At 39.6% G+C, this 21,546-nt stretch overlaps 1 long non-coding RNA gene across 2 annotated transcripts in view; it reads left to right on the top strand.

Moving 5' to 3' along the window:
- The window catches only part of LOC115338688, a 69,651-nt gene that overhangs the window by 8,895 nt on the left and 39,210 nt on the right, over nt 1–21,546 (top strand). Inside the window, exon 2 of one of the 2 annotated variants that reach the window (XR_003922501.1) lies at nt 1,911–2,030. The exons of the other annotated variant lie outside the window; for it this stretch is intronic. This is a non-coding gene — a long non-coding RNA (uncharacterized LOC115338688). The remainder of the gene's footprint in view (nt 1–1,910; nt 2,031–21,546) is intronic. 2 annotated transcript variants of the gene reach the window in all.

Raw genomic sequence — 21,546 nt, forward strand, 5'->3', positions numbered from 1 at the left:
TTTCCATCTCTGACATCCTATCAGCATCCCTGGGAGTACAGTGAGGCACAGAGATCTAAAGTGGGTTGTACGGGCCACTATGGTACTCCTGGGTATCCATAGATATTGTTCTTTGTGCTGTAGCTTGATTAAAATGAAGAAACATGTCATTGCATTGTAGCTGAACAGGTACCGTCTATGCTCGAACTCCTTTATTTTATCCAGCCACAAAAGGACGCAGAGGCACTATGTACTTCAGAGCTCAAAGTGCTTTGACAGTGTGGGCTGTAAACTGATAGAAAACATTCCTACATATGTGTTTTCCTTTCTTGTTCTTATTAATTGCATTTTTAAAATTATAGTGGTGGGATTCACTACCATACCTTCTGCATCCATGTGCAGCTATGGGCATTTTGAGAGGCTGAGAGTTTTTTAAACAATTGCCATTCAAAAATCACTTGAAAGGTTAGGTTCCTGCAAAAGGCTTCATCTTAAAAAGAGTTCTAAAGCAAGAAAAATAATATCACCTCATAGCAATAATTCATGTTTTAAAATACAAGCCATTTCAAGTCATCAAGCACACAAGAAATTATAATCTTTAACTATTTTAACTAGTCATTCCTTCCTGCCTTCTTTCCTTCCTTTCTCATGTTTTGGAAACCAACTAACATTCTTCCTAAAAAAATTACCTAAAAACTGTTCTTGGCTAGCCATTGTGTGTGACGAGGTTTTGATACTGAGAGCATGTTAATGGCCAAATTATAAACCCTTGAGAATTAACATTCAGAAGACAAACATTAACAGACCCTTAACTGCAGTAGCACAAACCAAAATGCTATAAATTATGGGGTGGTGGTGTTAAAAGCACTGGCTTCCTGGTATCTGGCACCCAAAACCTTTTCATTTGGGTATATATCAGGCTGCAGAGAGGTTGCCACTTGCCACTTGGCCAGTATTCAGCTGGCAGAGGTGTTTGTTTAAAGTTCAGGCCAATCGATGGCTCAGGCCTGCAATTGAATATTTTGTTGTTATGCCATGAGAAATATTTACCCTTCTCTGTTTTTTTCTCCTTCCTTCAGTCATTCACTCTCCTACCTAGGATTTCTATGTGAGACAATACTTGCCAGGTTTTGCAGCTATATGTATGAACAATTCTGGCACAGTATTTTAATGAGCTAATTTCTGTCTTTATAAATGTACATGTAGTCAGGATAGCTTCATGGATTTCTCATGGATCATGGGCATGTTCTTGTGGTACAACCTTCCCTTGCATGAGCACATGCTGTGTTTGATGCCAGGGTCAAAGGGAAGCTTTGAACACAGGCTTCTCAAAAACTTTGCAGTTGCAGACTTTATTAAGCTGAAATTGTCAGTAAAAGGAATTTTTATGTCCTCTGTCGACCAGTAGCTACAATGTGACCAAAATCTGTTTGTCTATGCCTTGTACAGCTGTGACATAGTGCAGAAAGTTTAGCATCACTGTTCCCACTTGCTGTTGCTGACTATGGAAGCAGCAAAGCTTTTGGATAGAGCCAGCCAAGTCAAGCACATGGCTTTTAGCATGTTCTTTCTGAAAAAGTAAACAAGGGGCCTACCCTCTATGCTTAGCTCTGCCTCAGGTGAACTTTCACATATGTGAAATGATTTTCTGCATACTGAACTGAAATGCATCACAGTTAGCATGTTTGTTTGCTGGTCTCATATAGTTTTGCTGCTTATCACTAAGGCGCACAGTCTTCAATTTCATTGAATTGAACCAGACAAAAAGTACCTAAAGCAGGGAATGCTTGAATGGGTCATAAACAACTTCTTAATGCATTGCTCTTGTACCTATTTATTCCTTCCGTTGTATTTAAGGTGGAAGAAAAGAGTTGTGAAAGGTATTGCCCCTTTCTAGTGAAGAAAACCAGCCCAAATCTTGTCATTTCTAGAATGTTGAAGCCCCTTTCCTGAAGAAACATCTCATGTCCTCTGAGTTGCCAGTGGCAGGTGCCATTCTGCCTCCTTAGAGCTGGATGAAAATATTCCACCAGACAGAGATCTTGTCTAAGGTAAGATTCTTCTCCACACAATGTTTGGGAGTGATGCCTTAATAGTAGTTTCAGCAAATCCCCAGGATCATGAATTAAACAAACAGAAGTTCTCATGAGCAATGTGCTGTGATGTATCAGCAGCTCCTTCCTTGCCCCTGTTTCTTATTGCTCTCTTGGTTGCCTGGGTCTGACTCTGAAACCATTCAGAAGTGAGAACCGAGTATGGCCAATGCAAAATGAAGTCTGTTTCGGAGACTTCCCAAAAGATAAAGGGAGAATCACTTTTTTACTCTGCATCTAACCATAGACCCTCACCCACTGTTTTTTGTTTGCAAGTATGCTGGGCAAAATAGATTGGACTATGGGAGAAAAAATTCCTGGGTTTTAAGAGATTTGTATTTATTGTCTCACTGCACTAATAAGGTACTTATCAACTTGCTCGAGGCCAGACTAGCTCTCAGTCCAGACTAAGTTTCACTAGATTAGGCTTCACTATGCTTTCTAGGTTTTACACGTGTTCACACAACTGCACCTTTGCCTTGTGGAAGGACAAAAATGTCTACCATAGAAATAACACAGAACATGGTTAGACAAAGCCAATGAATATGCTGCATGATTACTCTGCAAAATTCTCTGTTAATTTGAGGGGGAACTGTAAGTACTAATATAGTTAACAAACCTGAAGTCAAGAACACTAACCCCCGAGTCATTCTGTGTTTAATCCTAGGATGCATCTCTGATAAGACATTTTACTTGCTCCCAAATGTTGAGAGATTGTTTGTTTGGAGTCCACTGTTTGTGCTTGTAAAAGCTTCCTCCAGGCAGTGTTACTTACTTATTTGTAAAAACATCTTGTTGACCTGAATGTAACCAGCTGTGTTGTCGGGTAGCAGTGCTTTAAAGAAGGATGCACTGAAATTGATTAACAAGTCTGCTGTCCGAAAGAGTAACAAGTTGCACAGGAGAGTAACACTGAAGAATTGAGGACAGTAACTTCTTAAACCGCTCGAATGTCATATTCTGGAGGACATCTGGACTCCATCCATATAAACAGCAGTCTGATGAAAAGCCCTGTTCCAGGAATAGCCTGTGTCCCTAATTTGAGGGCTAGTAAAGGCCACAGAGAATTAAGTGTGATAAGCAGTTGCACTCTACACAGTCCCATGGGAAACTGTAAAACTAGTAGGTCAGATCTAATTCCTCACTCCAAAACGTAATAGATTGCCTCTTATTGGTTTTGTTTCTTTGTTTGTTTTGTTTTGTTTTCAAAATTAGTGAGGTGCAGAACTAAATCCCTTGTCTTTCATTAGGAAAAACTTAAAGCTAACTTTGTATGAGAATAATGTGGGGACATATGGGATACCCTTACCTGTAGGGAATATTAGCTATTGTTCTGTTTATTATTTGTAGAGTGTGGTGTTCTTGGCATGCAGACATAAAACATGGTAAACAGGCAGGGGGAATGGTAACATTTAATAATGACCCTTGTGCATGATATATTCATATGTATATTCACAGGGCAAGTAACCAGCGCTACTTGATGAAGTAAAGCAAAACAAATTTAGACTGCTTATAAGGAAAACATCACTTAATTGCAGCAATCTATTAGACTATTGAATAGCTTCCCAAGGGGAAAACAGGAACCTTATTGTCTGAGTCATTTAAAAAGAACTTCCATAGAGCTCTGGAAAATATAGTGTAGAAACAACAACATTTTGGCAGAAGATGGAGCATATTGCTTAACATGTCTCTCTCTTCTCTAATATCTATGCTTTTATAATTTTGAGCCAGATTCTAAAACCGAAGGTTAATCTTCGCAGTCACAAAGACCTGTAAATTTGATCTTGGTCTGATTCCAGTTTAGAACTGGACTCTGAAATTAGGAAGCCCAGCAGTAGAGCAGAGTGCATCCTTCACAGGAAAGCCCAAAGCCAAAGTTATGTCTTAATTTGACAATATGGATCAGGTTCCTCTCTGGTAGAGGTATATTTGCAAACTTTTAAGAATCTGAATTGAGTCAAAAGTGGGTTGGGGATGAAGTTGGAGTTTTATGAACTTAGGTGAAAATTTGCAAAATTCGAATATAACCTGATTTGACAGTACCAGCTGAATGCCACTTTTACCCTTTCATTTTGCTCAAAGTCAAGCCAAGGGGATAAAAATATAGATGGACCAAAATTAAAACATACACCAAAAGTCTTGAAAAGAAAACATATTGCATTTGTTCAGATGCACTCGATACTTGTAATAAACAGTACTACGGTTCCTTCTTACTAGTAATTACAGATACAGTGGTAAGAAAAAATTCAGAGAACTGAAACATAATGCAAAACTCAAGCAGAGTTCATAAAAAGCCCTGGCGGTTTGGTTACTTTTGCTCTCCACAGCATTTTCATTCGTCTGTTTTTTTTCTGTGATATCAGTGGCAAAAAGAACTAAACTTGAACAAAGTAACTGTCACTGGTTAAAACTGAGAATTTCAGAAATGTCAGAAAGGATTCTTTCCATCAAATTTCCAGACAAAATTTTAGAAAATAAAAGTTATCCGGTGCTTTATTATTGTTGCAGGATTACAAATTGTTCTGGAAACTTCAACAGTGAGCTAAAAATATGACATTTTCTAGTGGGTTACAGTCTGATTTAAGCTATTAATTGAAGGAAAGTCAACATAAAAATAAGGATAGGAATGGGACAGAAGAAATTTATGAGAAAAACGTGTTTGTCTCATTTCTTGTGATAGATTTGGTATATAATATGCTTTCCTTTTAACCCTACAGGCAGTACCTAGCCATAATTGTAGAGGTTTTTTCATTATTGCTTAGCCAAAACTGTAGAAAAGCCCGGATAAAATCTGTGGAGGTGTTTTATTTTTCTTTTAAAAATGCAGAAGATATTTTCTCCCTCTGTTTGCAAACAAAACTTATGGTTTTTAAGATCCTTCTGAAACGTTGTCTATTTTAGAAACAAAATATTTTGAAAATTATTAACTATTCTCCACAATTCCTTTGAACATTTCTGTTTTAATGTTGAAGCTCTGAACTGTCTATCTTTAAGTACTAGTGATAATATCTGCAATAGAGGATAGGTGCATTTAAAGTTACAAAAGACTTACCTTGTTTTTCCATCTCTTCTTCTTTTTCATCAAGATATATAAAGTTAAAATAAGCTAATTTGATGGCTACACTTTGCTATAAAGATGGAACATTTTGCTATGAAGAAGAAAACCATTTTAGTATAATGAAGTCAACGTATGAAAGGAGTACACAGAGTCTAGGAAAAACAGAAGAAAAATTTTGCAGTAAGAATTCTGTTGTGGTCCTCATTTTTAATATACACTCAGAAATAATGAGCACCATCTCAAAATAGAAGTGTTAACATGCATTTCATGTTGTTGACGATTCCTGACTAACAGAGAGACTAAAAGTTCAGGAAATCTCAAGTTAAGAGACTACTTTCTTTCTGATCCATTCTACTTCTGCCACTCACAATTCACTCACATAAGAGTAACATCTATTTAAAAAAAAAAGATGAGTAAAAACAAAATTGAAAAGTAACTTCATCTCTGAACAGACGGCAGGAACATACACAGCTATGGAGAGCACACTTGAAAAGCTAAACAGAACATTATTGGAATAAGATTGAAAATAAATGCTTTCAGCAACTTTTCCTGGGCAGGGCTGTCTTTTCTCCACAGATTTCTTTAATTTCCCCTTTGCTATTGGGCTTCTTTTTACTGTCCAACAACTTACCTAATAATGAGAAAACAAATACCAGTCCTTAAAAAATATGACCACATGCTTCCCGCATGGCTGTATATGAATTCATAAAAACCAAACTCAGTCTTTCTCATGCATGCAAATAAAGCATTGCTTTCCTGTGATCAGTTAATCTAGGAAACAGTGGTTATCAGCTGTGCCTCTGTTACTGCATGCACTCTATAGAGTCTGCGTTACTCTAGCTATTCTTGCAGTAGCAGTTGCTGAACTAGATATTAGCTTGACTTTCAATCTGTGATGCTAGATTTAAAAAAAAAAATTTAAAAAATCATGGCTCCTGATATGGAAGACTATAATTAAAGACTGAGAGTAGTATGTAACCTTTTTCTATTTAAATATTAAAAATTGTCTGTTAATGTATGTGGCTAGCACCGGTAATGCACAAGTCTCCTTTGGTTTTGGGACGGGAAGTTCCTGCTATGGGATTACAGGAGACCAAGAAAATGTGCATTAAACAGCATGGAAGTTCACCAGGCAGTAAAACTGGACTTTCAACAGCATGAGAATAATTTTTGTTGCATGTGGTTTGTCATCTCCTTTTCAGATCTCAGCAGGAATATTTAAAGAAAAGCCTTGTTGATGTTAATTGTATTCTTTCAATTTCAATCAGAATCAGGTCTAAAGGGAACCTAAGTACACGAAAGATAAAAGATAACCTCAAATTTCTGAACCCTGGTGAAAAAAAATCTGCACTTGGAATATATGAAGGTAAGTGCCGTTGGGGAAGTTTTCAGACCCTATTTATCAAAACTTAAAGCGCATATGTGCTCAGTTGTGGTCTCTACTGAACATATTCTGATAGCATATTTATGAAAACTGGCACTATGGTTGTTCATAATTATGATAATCTCTATTTTTAGAGCACTAACAACGTTGTAAGTACTTCATAGATTTATATAGGAAAAAGATCCTCTGTCACTAACAATTTACAATTCCAATGGGAATTAAGAAGTTTATTTTCTACCAGCTGGATCAACCATTCTGAGATGTTGCTCAGAGAGCAAAGCATTTTTCTTTGATCATGGGGTGTAAGCACCTGGCTAGCTCTAAACCTCACTTAAAGTTAGTCATGTCTTTAAGTATTCAGCTGAATACTAGCACTTAAATACTTTACTGAAGTAGGCCTTCAGATTTAACTGTTATTTGTGTTGATACCTCATGGTCCTTGCAAAAGAAATTAAAGGAAGAATCTGAATTTGGAGAATATGATGGCTTATGAACTGCATTTTGAAATGGAAATTAAAGCACGTTTACAGCTTTGTGGAGCTCTCTGAAATTTAGGTTTTAAAGCAAGATATTTACATTTAAAAATATGTTTTATTTAGATACTGAAAATACATCTCCCAAGAGCTTAGTCTGCATATAGAAATTATATTTAAAATACATACATATGTATATGTATGACTTGTATTTGAAAGGACAGCAGGCATTAGGAATAGTATACACTTACTGCCAAAAGCTAAGTCTGTTAGAGCAATCATTTGGTCCACCAGAAATGCTCTACTGCAAACAGAGCTACTTTGTGTCTGTGGAAAAGGAAGTGGCCGTATTGAAAAAAACAGCAACTACTGAACAGCCTCTTCTCTGTACACTTTTGCCTAAACAAGGAAAATACCCAACAACATGTACAACAAAGAGGCTTCGGAGAAAAGTAACAAAGGCTAGTCCAAACCTGGCACAAAAAGGGACAGACGAAAGACAATTTCTAGCATGGTATTTCTAGATGATCAGGTAGACTGACAGATGAAGTAATTACTTTGCAATTTCAAGTATCTTACTTGAACTTTGGTCAGTTAAATGTTGGATGAAAATAGTCAGTGTATTAGGTATTTGTTCACTGAGTGGAAAATATATGGAGAATGACTATTATTTATGCGTTGTAGCCAGAAGCTCACCCAGACAGGTCCAGTTCCTGCTCTGCCTTACTACAAAGTGAAAAGGAGATTTTACACTCAAGCAGGAAGATCATAGCTGACAAATGCATACAGATAGATGGGGCAGAAATATAAGTATGGTAGTCAGCATTGTAGAACCATCCCTGAAATCTCCTTTAGAATATAAAGTGTCATTGTAATTAGTCTGTGAAACATAGGATGGAAACAAGTTGTTATTCCAAGGGTAGTCTTTGGAGGAACATATGTCTGAAGGCATGGCCTTGCTACTTGAACAAATCCTGGTCACAGACATTCTTGAATATGTTGTTGGCTGAATGTAGCTGAAACAGTTTCTGAACTATAACTAATTAGAGGAACATCCATTTGCTGAATGAAATTGGACTAAGAGGACACTAAGTGTTTAAATCCCTTCCCACAGTGGTCTGGGCATCCTTCTAACAGTTAACTGGCACCAGGGAAGCACTTTTCAAACCTTACTTTTTCAGACATATTTATCATGCCAATGTTATAAACAGTGTAGGATTTGGAAAGATGTAAAAAAAGCCCTGTGATATAGTTGCTGTGTTATAACACTGAGTTTCTAAAACACAGCAGTATGTTTTTTCTGTGGTGCAGCTAGCCAAGCATCTTGCTGCCAGGTTTCCATGATCTCCTAGGGTAAAATGGCAATCATTTAAGAGTTTGAGTCCTCGATACTGTAACTAATAAGGAGCCACAGAACGCAGAGGGAGGGTAGATCCACAAAATTCACCTGTGGAGGAAAATGGGGAAGCTTCTGTACACTCCAACTTACAGAGCAGAACTACTAAACTGGCTCTTTGTTTGGTCTTGACACAGTGCCTACTAGCATAGCAGTACAGCTTTAAGGAATGTTTTTGCTATCACATGCATAAAAGCATCCAACCAAAAATATAATGAATGCCTGCAACTTATACATAATTCACACATTTGTATATATATGAGGGTATATCCTATTTTTGTGACCAATTCACAGGCATGAATGCATACATGTGTGCAAGCATATGTGCAGTTTTGATTTTCTGTTTATGAAAAAGGCACTGTGGGAGAATTTTATTAGCAGATACTAAAATGTGGGCCTCTCAGATGCTTCTTACGAGTGTTTCACTTCATTTGTACTCAATGGGACATTCAGAATATAGGAATCTGACATAGCTCTTCACCACATATACACGTTGATATGTTGAGCTTTCAAGGACAATATTCCTTTTCTTATTTGAAAATTTCATTCTGCCTACTGATTTGGTGTCACAAAGCTGTGTGATGGTTATCAGGAGCTCTGAGCATTAGGATCTTCTTTCTTTTAACATCCATGAAACACTTGCTTTGTTCCTTTCATTTTCCCTAACTGAAAATTTTAGTTATTCAGTGTGGAAGCAGAAGGATAAATGGTAGCACTCTGATCAAGAGTTTCTGAATAATTTGCTCCATGATTCAGAGGAATGGTATGAGGAATAATCAAGAGCCAGTACCACCAGAGGCAATGGGAGCCTCTATAGGAGGTTAAGATACAGAAAATGTCAGGAAAAAGACTGATATTGTGGCATTGTTTCTGTTAATTATACCTGAATCCCCACATTTGTCCTTGTGACTTGTTCTACTCATTAATTTTGTAGTGAGGAGTAAAACCCTGAGCTGGCATAAAAGGCTAATTGAGAACTACATGAGCAGTTTGGGTATAATGAAGCTACACAGAAAATAGCCATTTTCACCTATGAACCACTGCAACTGGTGAGTGACTTTGAACAGTGCAGATCAAAAATCCTAAAACAAGGGAGTGCTGCTAATAAAATCATCATAGCAATCAGGCAATGCAACAAAGAAGAGAGTATCACACTTCACAAATAGCATAATGGAAGAACCCATCTGACCATACCAGTTGATGGGCAACTCCTCCTTCTTACCAGTTTTCCATTGCTGCACAATCCATATAACTGGTCCACTGCCTTATGATGCAAATTTTAGTATGTTTATAATTTTAAGTCACAAAATATGGAATTCCCTCTATTATTATGTTCTCAGAAACTGTAATATTCTGGCCTAAGAATGTTTGACTTTTCTTAAAGTTAACACCAAGTGAAATATAAGAGAGGGGTTTTAGTCCAGATGCATTGCCCACAACCAGGAAACATTCTTCCATTTTTGTTGGTATGAGTGAAGTCAGAAGTAATCTTTCTTCTCTGGTAAATTAGTCTCTGTTCACAAGAACTCAACAGCTGACTCAAGATGAGAAATCCTTGTATTTCAAATAGGGTGCATAAATGGCAGGAAACTGATGATAAATCTGAAAGTGTGAGGCATACTACCAGAGTGGGTCATTGACAATGATGGAGAGGAGACATCCAGAAAAACATGGGTGCCAAAGGAAGAAATGCTGGCAAATAAAGTGGGAACCAAACCACTGTCTTTTATAGCTGAAAAAAGTGGATAGGCTTTTGGGTCCTTCTAGTCTGACATGGAAGCAACAAGTCCCCTTGTAGACACGGCCCCAGTCAAACAGAGGAGATACAAAACTGACAATCTGTCCCTTGTGGCTTCAAAGGAATCCAAGGAATGTTTGGTAACAGCACAGTGTTTAATCCTTGTTTGCCTTATAAATTCCAGTTCTGGTCATTGCATTTAGCCTACCTAAATTACTTACCTGTTTTCAATTGGAGAAAATTATTCCTCACTTCCTTCTTTTAATTTAATTAAAGAATTTCTCTGTTGTGGAAAGCCTGTTTGGGAGGGTTTTTGCACCAAAAGTGGCAGTATTTCAGGTGAAAGTGAAGCGCTTCTCTTCAAAATACTTTTGAATCTTTGTGGATTACAGCTCCACATAGACATAGTAATAATAGAAAAATAGACCAATTTAAAACTAATGCTGAGCTAAGTGCTCAAAACAGGCACAGATTCAGCTGCCGTTTTATTATCTAGCAATTTCTGAGGGACCTATTTATTACTTATTTGATTCCAATACTCGGTTGTTTTTTTCATTAATTTCATTGTTACTGCCTCTGGATCATATACCTCAGAATTTTGTTGTGGTTTTATTTCCTTCCTTTGGCCATTCATTTTCAGAGTCACATTTCCAGCTATTTCCATGGTTGCCACACCTCAGGTATTAATATTAAACTTCGCAGTACGACTTTGACATAATGGCATTTTTAAATGGATGTGTGTAATGTGGAAAATGTATGCACTGATGAAGTCTATTAGTAGCACAGACAAAAGCTTTATTTGAAGCCCAAGGTGGGCTTATTCTACTAGGGATGAGCAGGTGGTTTGGAAGGAATCCAGGACCGCCCAGAGAGATTGTCTCCTACCCTGCGACACTAACAGCAGGCATTTGAAAGTGGACATTGAAACATGCAGGAACCTCTTCAAGTGGTATCATGCTGAGAGTTCCATTGATTACTGTCAGAATAGAGGCTTTATAGATCACTACATAGACCTACACCACTCAAATTAGTAAGGAAATCCTGATTAAAGTAGTAGGCTATCATCGTATTTGTTCAGTAGCACTTCAGGCATGTATTTTACAGCTGTTTATTGAGAGCTGAAATGTATTTAGGTTCAGCAATTTTTGATTCATTTCCATGTTTTGCAAAGAAATGTGAACTAGCTGAGCCAAACCTTTCTTGCCCTTATGTCCTAGCCTGCCCACCAGGTTGTGTCACAGACTCATCTCTGTCTCCAGCTTACTGCCCCATTCCCCCATTTTTCTCACTCCGACTCCGCTCTTTTCCTCATGCTCACCCTTCCCACCTTCATCCTTCACAGTTTCCATACGTCTTTTCCACTTCAATTCTTCTCTCCCCCGTCAGCTCATACCTAATGCCCCCGTAGCCGGAGCGTACAGAAGAGGCTGCCTTCCTTTTCACTGTGTTCGTCAGGCCCTGAGGGCACTCATGGACCTTCCCGTCCCTAGCCAGCCCCTGGGGCTCCCCCCACCCTGCCCCACGCCAGCCCCCCGGGGTCACCAGCCCCTGCCCCAGCAATGCCCCAGCAGGGCCAGTCTCCAGCTCCCCACTGCTCTGTTCTGCCTGGCCATGGGCCCCGAGCTGGGCTCCCCTGCAGGCCTACACCCCGGCCTGGCCCCAGAGGGGTGCCTGATGCCCAGGACTGGGGCCATCGTGGTGCCCTCCCGCTGCCCTGCTTCTGGCAGGGGGGTGAGTTGGGCCCTGGCTGCCGGGCCCTGCCCCGAGCGCCGCCATGGGGAACCCCTGGCACTCTCGGCTCCTGGCCCCAGGGAGCTGCCGGACCCCCCGCACCCTGGCAGCATTGATGCTCCCCACAGGAGCTGGGAACCCCATTTAGAAGGCTAAGACTGGCTCAGCTCAGGGGCACTGCATCTTCAGCGTAGGCAGTGATTTTAGGAAACGGTTGCCGATCAGCAAATGCCTACTACAGTTTCATGTACAAATTGTGCCTTCTGAAACATTTGTCGTTTGGACAAGGAATGGTGGATTTTGCACAGAGTTAGGAATGGGACATCCTGCGCCATAGCGTGGGACCCCTTCGTCATCTTGAAGAGCAAAGGAATTTATCACCCTGGACGTAAAAACCTTTTTCTTTTTTTCTCCCCTCACTTGCCCTCAGAAATCGCTGAGCTGTTTTGACTGAAAATTCCCCAAATAGCTCAAATAGCAGATAACTGCATGGAAGGTTTCTAGCTAAAATTAGAAAAAATTCTGAACTGGAAGTGAAAATTTGGCAAAGTTATAACAAGTTACAACCAACTGGAAAGGGTCAAAGCAACTTGAAGAATATAGGTGGTGCTCCCTGCCACACCTATAATTCATGCAGCTTATTTTTCTTAAGCTAAATTCATCCATTGACAAATTTATGAGCTGCTGAGTGTTGTGTTGTGTCTGGGCTTCAGAGTGCTTTGAATTAATACAGGAAAGCCTCTTTTACGCTGAGCATGAGGCATGTTTGAAATGCTGGCTATAACACATTTTCCAAAAATTGTTTAAAACAATATAGCCCCATAAACACTGGCTGACCATACTCAGACTCGCCTCACTGCCTTTTATAGAAAGCATCTCAAATAGTTTGCTAGTATAACCTTATAGCATACTTATGATGTCCAGGAGTAAAGAAAATTAGATATTTTTTTTTTCTCTGCTAGAAAAAAAAAACAGGGGGTTGAGGCCTGAAACTTCAGATTTTCTGAGAATTAATTAGGCTCCGGTGATTCAGTGCAGTCACAGAGCCAGCAGGATGGAAATTAATGCTTCCAGCCTCCCTCATTTTCCTTTCTTATCCCTGAGGAGCACGACTCCATACTTCCCTTTCTTCTCCAAGCCATGGATCCTTCTTCCCTTAAATGCCTCTTGTACAGATCCCTTGTCTGTGAATTAGAATAACTGAATTTTGGTAGACCAATCATCCATATCTTCTGTGAAGAAGGGAGAAAATTCTTGGTCTTCAGCCGACTAGTCCAAATGAATAGTGCCCACACTTGCTGGGGGGAAGTCACACTTATGTTTCATAACTCTTTAGGCAGAAGGACACATATCTGTTCAAAACTGACACAGACTCACCAAGTTCTACCTCAACCTGCCTTAAACTCCTTCAAAACCTGAATATAGCCCCAACAGCTGTTTTTCTATAGGATCAGGTATGTTGTGTATTGCAGTCTAATACAGGACCACAAATGCAAACAGATATTCTGTTGTACTGTGAACTGATTTAACCAGAAAAATGTCCACATACTGGTGTTTTCAGGCATAGGTGGTAGACCAGCACTTTTGCAGATCTGATTTCTTTGGGAAGTCTTGCCTGCAAAGCAATGCACCAAACTGTGCATTTTCCCAGCTGACTAAATTCACTCTGTTTTCAAAAGCACTCTTACAAGGTTAATAATGTCCAGAATCTGGCCCACTATGTCTAAATGACTGAAAGCTGTAAGCAGTGAAAGGCAAGGGTAACAGACAGCTGAAGTTAAAGGCTAATGAAAGCAGTGTGAGAGGGCGTTATGGACTTCCACAAACACTGAGCAACTGAAGAGGCAATGGAAGGGATTAGTTTGTGCAGCAGAGCAGTTTCGCCTGAGGTATGCCAGATGTCTGAACTGCAGTAGAGGACAAAGAACAACATTCAGAACTCACTGGGTTACTGAGAGTATCCTTCAGAGTTTGCTGCCTCCCACGCTACTTTGTGGACTGAAGAGTAAATCTGATGACTTATGCACTTAGTGTCATTCAAACTATAACCCCAAATCAAAGTGTATTATTATTGCTATTATTACCCAAGACTAAAATCCTTCCTCTAGGGTACGTTGTAATGCTTCTTTTTCTTATAAGGAATGCTGTTGATTACTGTGATAGAAACATACTTGTCTGGTGCAGTGATTTGGGTACAAAAAATTTAATATCCCCCAAAGTCTTGACTTTGGTGGTCTCAGTCTTCTCTATGTCCTCATGGAATGTGACAAATTATATTTTGATAGCCTTGGTTAGGAGTATGTTACACAGGAATAATACCGTACCAGGTATTCAAGCAAGATCTTCAGAAAAGTTGCTTGAATGCCATAGCTGACATAAATGAGCAAAGAACTGGGACTACTGACTAGTGAAAAGAGCAGCATTTTTTCAGATGAACTGGATTTAGTTGAGTATCACTGCTTTAGACTGTTTCCCTTTTTTCTATTAACAGGTGTAACTTGCTACTGTACCTTGACAGTAATAGGCTACTGCATGAAACAAATACCAAAAAAGCAAATCCAGAAATGGAAGACAGGCTTGGTTTTTAGTTGTCATTCAAGCTGTGCCTTTAAAAATGGGCTGTTAAACATTACAGGGAAAAAAAAAAAAAAAGATAATGTGCTTTTGTTACATAAAACAGAATAAAGCAGGTGCAGCTCTTAACTGTCCATAAAAGGCAAAAACTAACTCTGCCTTCAATGGGAAGCATTCATAATGAATTGAGTGATACGCAGAAGAATTTTTATTTGTATCTTAGGAATGCATAACTGGAAATATTATGAGCAATTCCTTAACAGTTCATATTCTACTTAGAAAATATGCTAATAATTTGTACAGTCTCTTTAACCTGGATCTTTATAAAATCTTCCCGGATGCTTTGAACAGAAATACATTCAGGACCAAATATTTGTTCTGTTGTATTGCTCATGCAGACTGGTTTACTATCATAATTTTATTAATGAGTTTTATGTTGCTGATTTCTATTTATGTTTTTAGCCCCAAATTTTTGAAGCATTTGCTCAGAGAAATAAAAAAAAAATTAAAAGCTTAAAGTAGATATCAGTATTTATTCCCAGCCTGGAAATGGCTTCCTTTTAGATATTTATTCTCTAATATCTCCAGCCATTATGGATTCATTAACAATAAAATTAAAAGGAGCAAGTTAGCCTGCTCCATATTTTCGTTAACAAGGAACATGCAGATATTCACATATGTGAATTTTGCAGGATTCCAACCTTTCTCTTAAAAATCTCTCTCCCTTACTTACAGAAGAGCTCACCTGAAAGCTTGTATCATTCTCCAACCAGAAGAACAGAGACAGAGTGAGTGCTCTGACTTCACCGGGAGCAAGTCTATCAAGGAAAAATTAGAAGCATGCACTGCAATGTCTGACATATATTTCTTGTGGGTCTTAACCTGAAAACCATTTCTTGGCAGTGCTATAGCTACTTGATTTTGTTCAGTTTCAGTATCCAACATGGAAAACCATTATATTCTATTTGTTCAAATGAATCATACTCACAGAAAGGATGCTGCAGTAGTGAACACTGTACACAGTCCTGTCCTTAAAACTACAAATTGTGCTGCACCATGGTGTGATCTTCCTTGATTCCTTAAGCGTTGGTTGGCAAACCCATGTGAAGCAACTGCAGTCCCTTCCCTTCATTGGAAATTAATTCCTACCCTTTCTCCCCACTGTCCTTTCTTGGGGGCCCTGCTATTATGATTCCTATTGTATTGAAACTATTTTCTCCAACTGATTACTAAAGATATTTTCAGATTTCTTGCCAAGGACTTGGTAATTAAAGATAATGTGTTTTTTTAGATTAGTCCGTCTTGCTCTTAAATCAAAGACTCTTTTTAGAACTACCAGAAACTATCTTATGTTCATTTTCCCTCTGAAATCCATCTTTGACTATTTTAAGCTAGGTGATCTGTACCCTGTTGCTTCATCTCAGTAAAAAGGGGATGTGGCAGGTTGACCCTGGCTGGATGCCAGGTGCCCACCAAAGCCGCTCTATCACTACCCTCCTCAGCTGGACAGGAAAGAGAAAATACAACAAAAGGCCCATGGGTCGAGATAAGGACAGGGAAAGATCACTCACCAATGACGATCACAGGCAACACAGACTCAACTTGGGGAAAATTAATTTAATTTATTGCCAATCAAATCAGAGTAGGATAATGAGAAAATAAAAACTAAATCTTAAAACAGCTTCTTCCCACCCCTCCTTTCTTCCCAGGCCCAATTTCTCTCCCGATTTTCTGTACCTCCTCCCCGCAGCAGCGCAGGGGAACGGGGAATGGGGGTTGGGGTCAGTTCATCACATGTTGTCTCTGCCGCTCCTTCCTCCTCAGGGGGAGGACTCCTCACACTCTTCCCCTGCTCCAGTGTGGGATCCCTCCCATGGGTGACAGTTCTCCATGAATTACTCCAGCACGGGTCCCTTCCATGGGCTGCAGTCCTTCAGGCACAGACTGCTCCAGTGTGGGTCCCCCACAGGGTCACAAGTTCTGCCAGCAAACCTGCTCCAGTGTGGGCTTCCCACAGGGTCACAGCCTCCTTCAGATACATCCACCTGCTCCGGCGTGGGGTCCTCCATGGGCTCCAGGTGGATATCTGCTCCACCGTGGACCTCCGTGGGCTGCAAGGGGACAGCCTTCCTCACCATGGTCTTCACCACAGGCTGCAGGGGAATTTCTGCTCTGGTGCCTGGAGCACCTGGAGCACCTCCTTCTTCACTGACCTGGGTGTCTGCAGGGTTTTCTTCCACATATTCTCACTCCTCCTTCCGGCTGCTGCTCCACAGTAAGTTTTTCCCCCCCCTTTCTTAACTATGTTATCACAGAGGCACTACCACCGTCACTGATGGACTCGGCCTTGGCCAGGGGCAGGTCTGTCTTGGAGCCGGCTGGCATTGGCTCTATCAGACACAGGGGAAGGTTCTAGCAGCTTCTCACAGAAGCCACCCCTGTAGCCCTCCACTACCAAAACCTTGCCATGCAAACCCTACACAGGGAAATAAAGTGGTCATGAAATGCACATATCTCTCTCCCCCTCACAGTAGCTCACACCAAAAGGAAGCAAATATTCCTCTTCGTGATCTCCTCACTTAGGCCCACAGAAAACCTTCTAGAAAGAAGCAGATGGCTAGTATGACTGTAACAGTAGTTCCACATATCCTTCTTTTTTGACAGTGTCTGGTTCAAGGATATGATGATTTTGAGGAACCACTATTTATGAATCTTAGTTCAAGTTATGGTTGTCTTACCATCATACTGTTATGCTGCTAGTGTCTTCAGTGAAAGTGGAGTCAGTCAGTTGAAAACTTTGGCTGCTTCACATCTCTGCTGGATGGAGGAAAAGGTCATGGGTAAAATCTTAATGGACAACTGCTTTGATAGAAGTATTTTGGGACAACTGCTTTGATAGAAGTATTTTGGGACAATGCAATGAATAAAGATGTGAGGAACAGACCCATAATTTCTCTGCAGGTGGAAAATCTCAAACAGCAGAAGAGCAATATGTTGATCCTTGTCTTTAAAACCCTAGGAGGCTATGTGGGCGCATATGTCTCTTGGAATATAAGGTAGCTTGGGCATAGGAAGAGATTGGTTGTAATGGCAGGAGGAAGGAAACAGTTTAACTATAGATTCAAGGAAGGTAAATGAAAGCAAGTGAACTGTGAATGGAAGCGTCATAATTAAAAACACAAGCAAGGTGCAGAGGAACCCTAGGCATTTTAGCTATGATTAGAGCCTAAATATATCTCTGGAATGGTGGGAAAACTGATGCAGAGAAAAGGACATGGATGTGTACATGTATTTTAGTTAGTCTTTTCTCTCTATCTTTTTTCAGATTCCTGTGAAGTGTCTTCCTCTGCCTATTTCCATCTATGTCTTTGCATGTCTTGAAGAGTTAAAATCCCAAGGTGAAGTACTGTGTGTCTGGAGCTCTATGAGAAAGTGCATTTCAGCTTTGTTGCACAAATCCATGGACAGGATGGGACCTTGGCCCTCATGAATAAGGATTCCATATTTCAGGTTGGAATTACCCAGAAACCCTCTAGTTGGATGAGAAATAGCTGACTTTTTAGGGCCGTGAGACAGTCTGAAGTCATGGATGCCATTTCCCATTCAAAACCAAGGATATTTCTGGGAAACTACATGTGTCCAGTAAACCTTCTCAGAAGGACTTGAAAACTGGAACTGCTCTCCAAGTGTACGTTCAGAGGTCCCTGCCAGAGTCCTGTATCTGGATGTTGTTCAAACTCTGCAGGCTTTAATGATCCTCTGACTCAGTAAAGTAGATTCCAAACACAGGAGACTGAGTAATGTCTCTTTCTATCATAAACTTTCTAATATGGATGTCTGTGTAGGTCTGTAACTGACCCAGTTATAAAGTGACTTATATTTGCACTTGAACAGAATCATCACTCGCTGTTTGTTGCTGATATTGCCTGACGTCCACTTTCTTATATTTTATTATATTTATTATATATTTATTATATATATAATATATTTATTATATTATTTATAGTATTTATTATACTTTCTTTTTTCTAGAGGCAACTAACCTTCTGATTTTATGCCTAACCACATCATGCTTGGTGGGCTTTATTCATGTAGTAGGGAAAGCTCTCTTGACCTTACTTTCCATTATCATTGGAAGTTTGTCTCTAAGTGACTGCATTGAACAGAAGAGCGTTACTACTTAGAAACAAGCTTGTTGGAAAAATGCAGGATAGTTTAAGCTAGTGTTGAAGTGGGTCAATTTTATCTTTAATTGGAACCTTCTTAGGCTTACTTTCACCTATCATGCTATTAAACGTTGTCAAAACCCCATTCAATAGAAGGGCAAGATGATTAACAGGAAGAGCTTTGTGAAACAAGGACTTCGTACAGTCCCATACCGGCCATAACATTTCTCTCAACAAGTCCAAATTTATTTATGTGCTTTATTTCAAGATTCAGTTGCCAACATCTCAACTGTGTTTGATTTGTGTTGATGTCCTGGTTTTGGCTGGGATAGAGTTCATTTTCTTCCTAGTAGCTGGTACAGCGCTGTGTTTTCAGTTTAGCATGAGAAGAATGTTGATAACACACTGATGTTTTAGTTGTTGCTAAGTAGTGCTTATCCTAAGTCAAGGACTTTTCAGTTTCCCATCCTCTGCCAGCGAGCAGGTGCACAAGAAGCTGGGAGGGAGCATGGCCAGACAGTTGGCCCAAACTAGCCAAAGGGATATTCCATACCATAGAATGTCATGCTCAGTATATAAACCAGGGGGAGTTGGCCAGGAGGGGCCAATTGCTGCTTGGGGACTGGCTGAGCATCAGTCAGCGGGTGGTGAGCAATTGCACTGCGCATCGCTTGTCTTTTCTTGGGTTTTATTTCTCTCTTTTTTTTTATCTTCCTTTTCATTACTATTGCTATTACTGTTACTGTTACTATTTATTGTTACTGTTACTGTGTTTATTTACTGTTATTGTATACTAATTATTATTATTAATTTATTATTAATAATTTATTATTGTTGTTGTTGTTATTTCAGTTAGTAAACTGTTCTTATCTCAGCTCACAAGTTTTACTTTTTTTCCGATTCTCCTCCACAGCCCACCAGGGCAGGGGAGGAGTGAGCAAGAGGCTGCATGGTGCTTAGTTGCCGGCTGGGGTTGAACCATGACAGTTGATCCTGCCAGGGAATGGACAGAGTGTCATCAGAGTGTGTCATCCAGGCCTAGAGTTGTATTTTTCTGTTAAGCTGTTGTGGTTGGGCTGGTAGAAGTCCATACAGTGGATGTTATTCCCTTGCTAGGTTGCCTATTAGTTGACTTTCTAATAAAGTCAGAACATAATTATGTAAACATTTACAGATACACCGGGAAAGTTACTTAGGAGAGTTTTATAGCAATTTACTGCCAATTATTCATCATGATTATAGTTTTTCATGAATAACCTATTAAGCTTGATTCTGAAATCCTCTTATGTGTTAAGCCAGTTTATATTTGGTGGAATTACTTTTGATTTGCACTAAGAAAGATCAGGATCAGACCCAGATTCACATCACTCTCTTTTTTTCCCCACTCAGACACTGTAAAACTTCCCTTTAGTAAGGAAGGTAAGAGCAAGTCCTTACTGTTTTCATTTCGGAAATGTAAAAGGGATTGATATGATACAGACAGTTTCAAAGGTCACAAGATAAGGCAGGTACTGTCTCTTTTGCCCAAGTGCCAGTAAAACCAGCCTTTTTCTGAATTGTATAGTTTGTTCAGCTTGTGCTCCTTGGCCAGCGTGGTTTGAGTGGCCTATTGAAATAATTTACAAGACTTCTTGTGCTCTATTTGCTTCAAGCTAGAAGGTAATACTTTTGTGGTATTCCTGAACTAAACTCACAAAGTAGCTCAGTCAAGTTTAAAATAATTGTCAATTGCCTGTATGAATTAAAACAAATGGGCCAAATTCACTGCTGAGCTACAAGGCAACCGGAGGCTGCTTGTTGATAACGCATGCACAAATATAACTGAAAGGAGAATTTGGCTTATGTTCAATAACAGTACTGCATGAAATAGTGAAGCAAAATGGAAATGAAAGATAGCGTTACCCCAAAATACATTTCTTCCGAACAAAATTACGTACAACCTTTCCCCTTGAATGAATCAAGAGAAACCTAGCAGTCCATCCTTTCAAAATTCTGATTGTCTAGATCCAGCCTAGATCTGACTCAGTCGGCTGAGCCGGGTAGTAGCTGGGATGCATGCACTGCAGGGTACAGTGCATAAGAGGTCAGCTTTAGACCTCTGTACCTCTAAGAAAAGCTGACATATATAGGTCTACATCCACTGTTTAAGACACTAGAATATAAAATGGTCCCCAGACAGTCAGGCAGAAAACCAGCTGTCATTACCACTTTCCATGCAGTCAGGCACAGTAAAGGGCTTTGTATAATACAGTGAATGATCTGGCAGGAGTTGCAGATATGACTCCAACTGTAATGCATCTTGGTCTGTTGAGCTGAGCCAGACTCAACTTCATCTCTCTCAGCTCCAGTAGCATTTCAGTAAATGGTATTTTTCAATAGTTACTGAGACTTTGCCAACTATTCTGATGCAGATTGACTCACATCCCATGTAAAAGGCACATTGGTTGGATTCATTCTGGATTTCTATGGCATGGAACAGTTCCACTCATTGCTGGGTCTGACTGTAACTATTTGTCTGGCCGTACAGAGGAATGTGAAACCCTCTCATACAAACAACCAAGAGTTGCATTTTAGGGCTTGAGTCTCTAAAGTAGGAGGCTTGCTTGGGAATGGAATTAAAGGATAGAAAAAGTCTGGTTTGGACTAGAAGAAAGGAAAAAAATAGAGGGATTTTTTTTTTTTTTTTTTAAATTGTAACTTTTTGGAACTTCTGAGGTTTTCCATTTGAGGATGTCTATTTGTAGATAATAAATCTAATTATAAAAATGGAACCCTGCAGCTTGATTGATTTAGGTTAAATAATAATGGATGGTAAAGCATGCAACATTGTAAAGTTTTATTAATCATATCTGTCACATCCAAAGCGTAGGGTAGGGTGGAAGTCTGAGCAGTCTGGTTTTGAGCAGAAGCCATGTCTGTCTATATGTTAGCCAGCACACACCAATAGACTGGTT

Source organism: Aquila chrysaetos, chromosome 2, assembly GCF_900496995.4.
Source record: "Aquila chrysaetos chrysaetos chromosome 2, bAquChr1.4, whole genome shotgun sequence".
NCBI lineage: Eukaryota > Metazoa > Chordata > Aves > Accipitriformes > Accipitridae > Aquila > Aquila chrysaetos.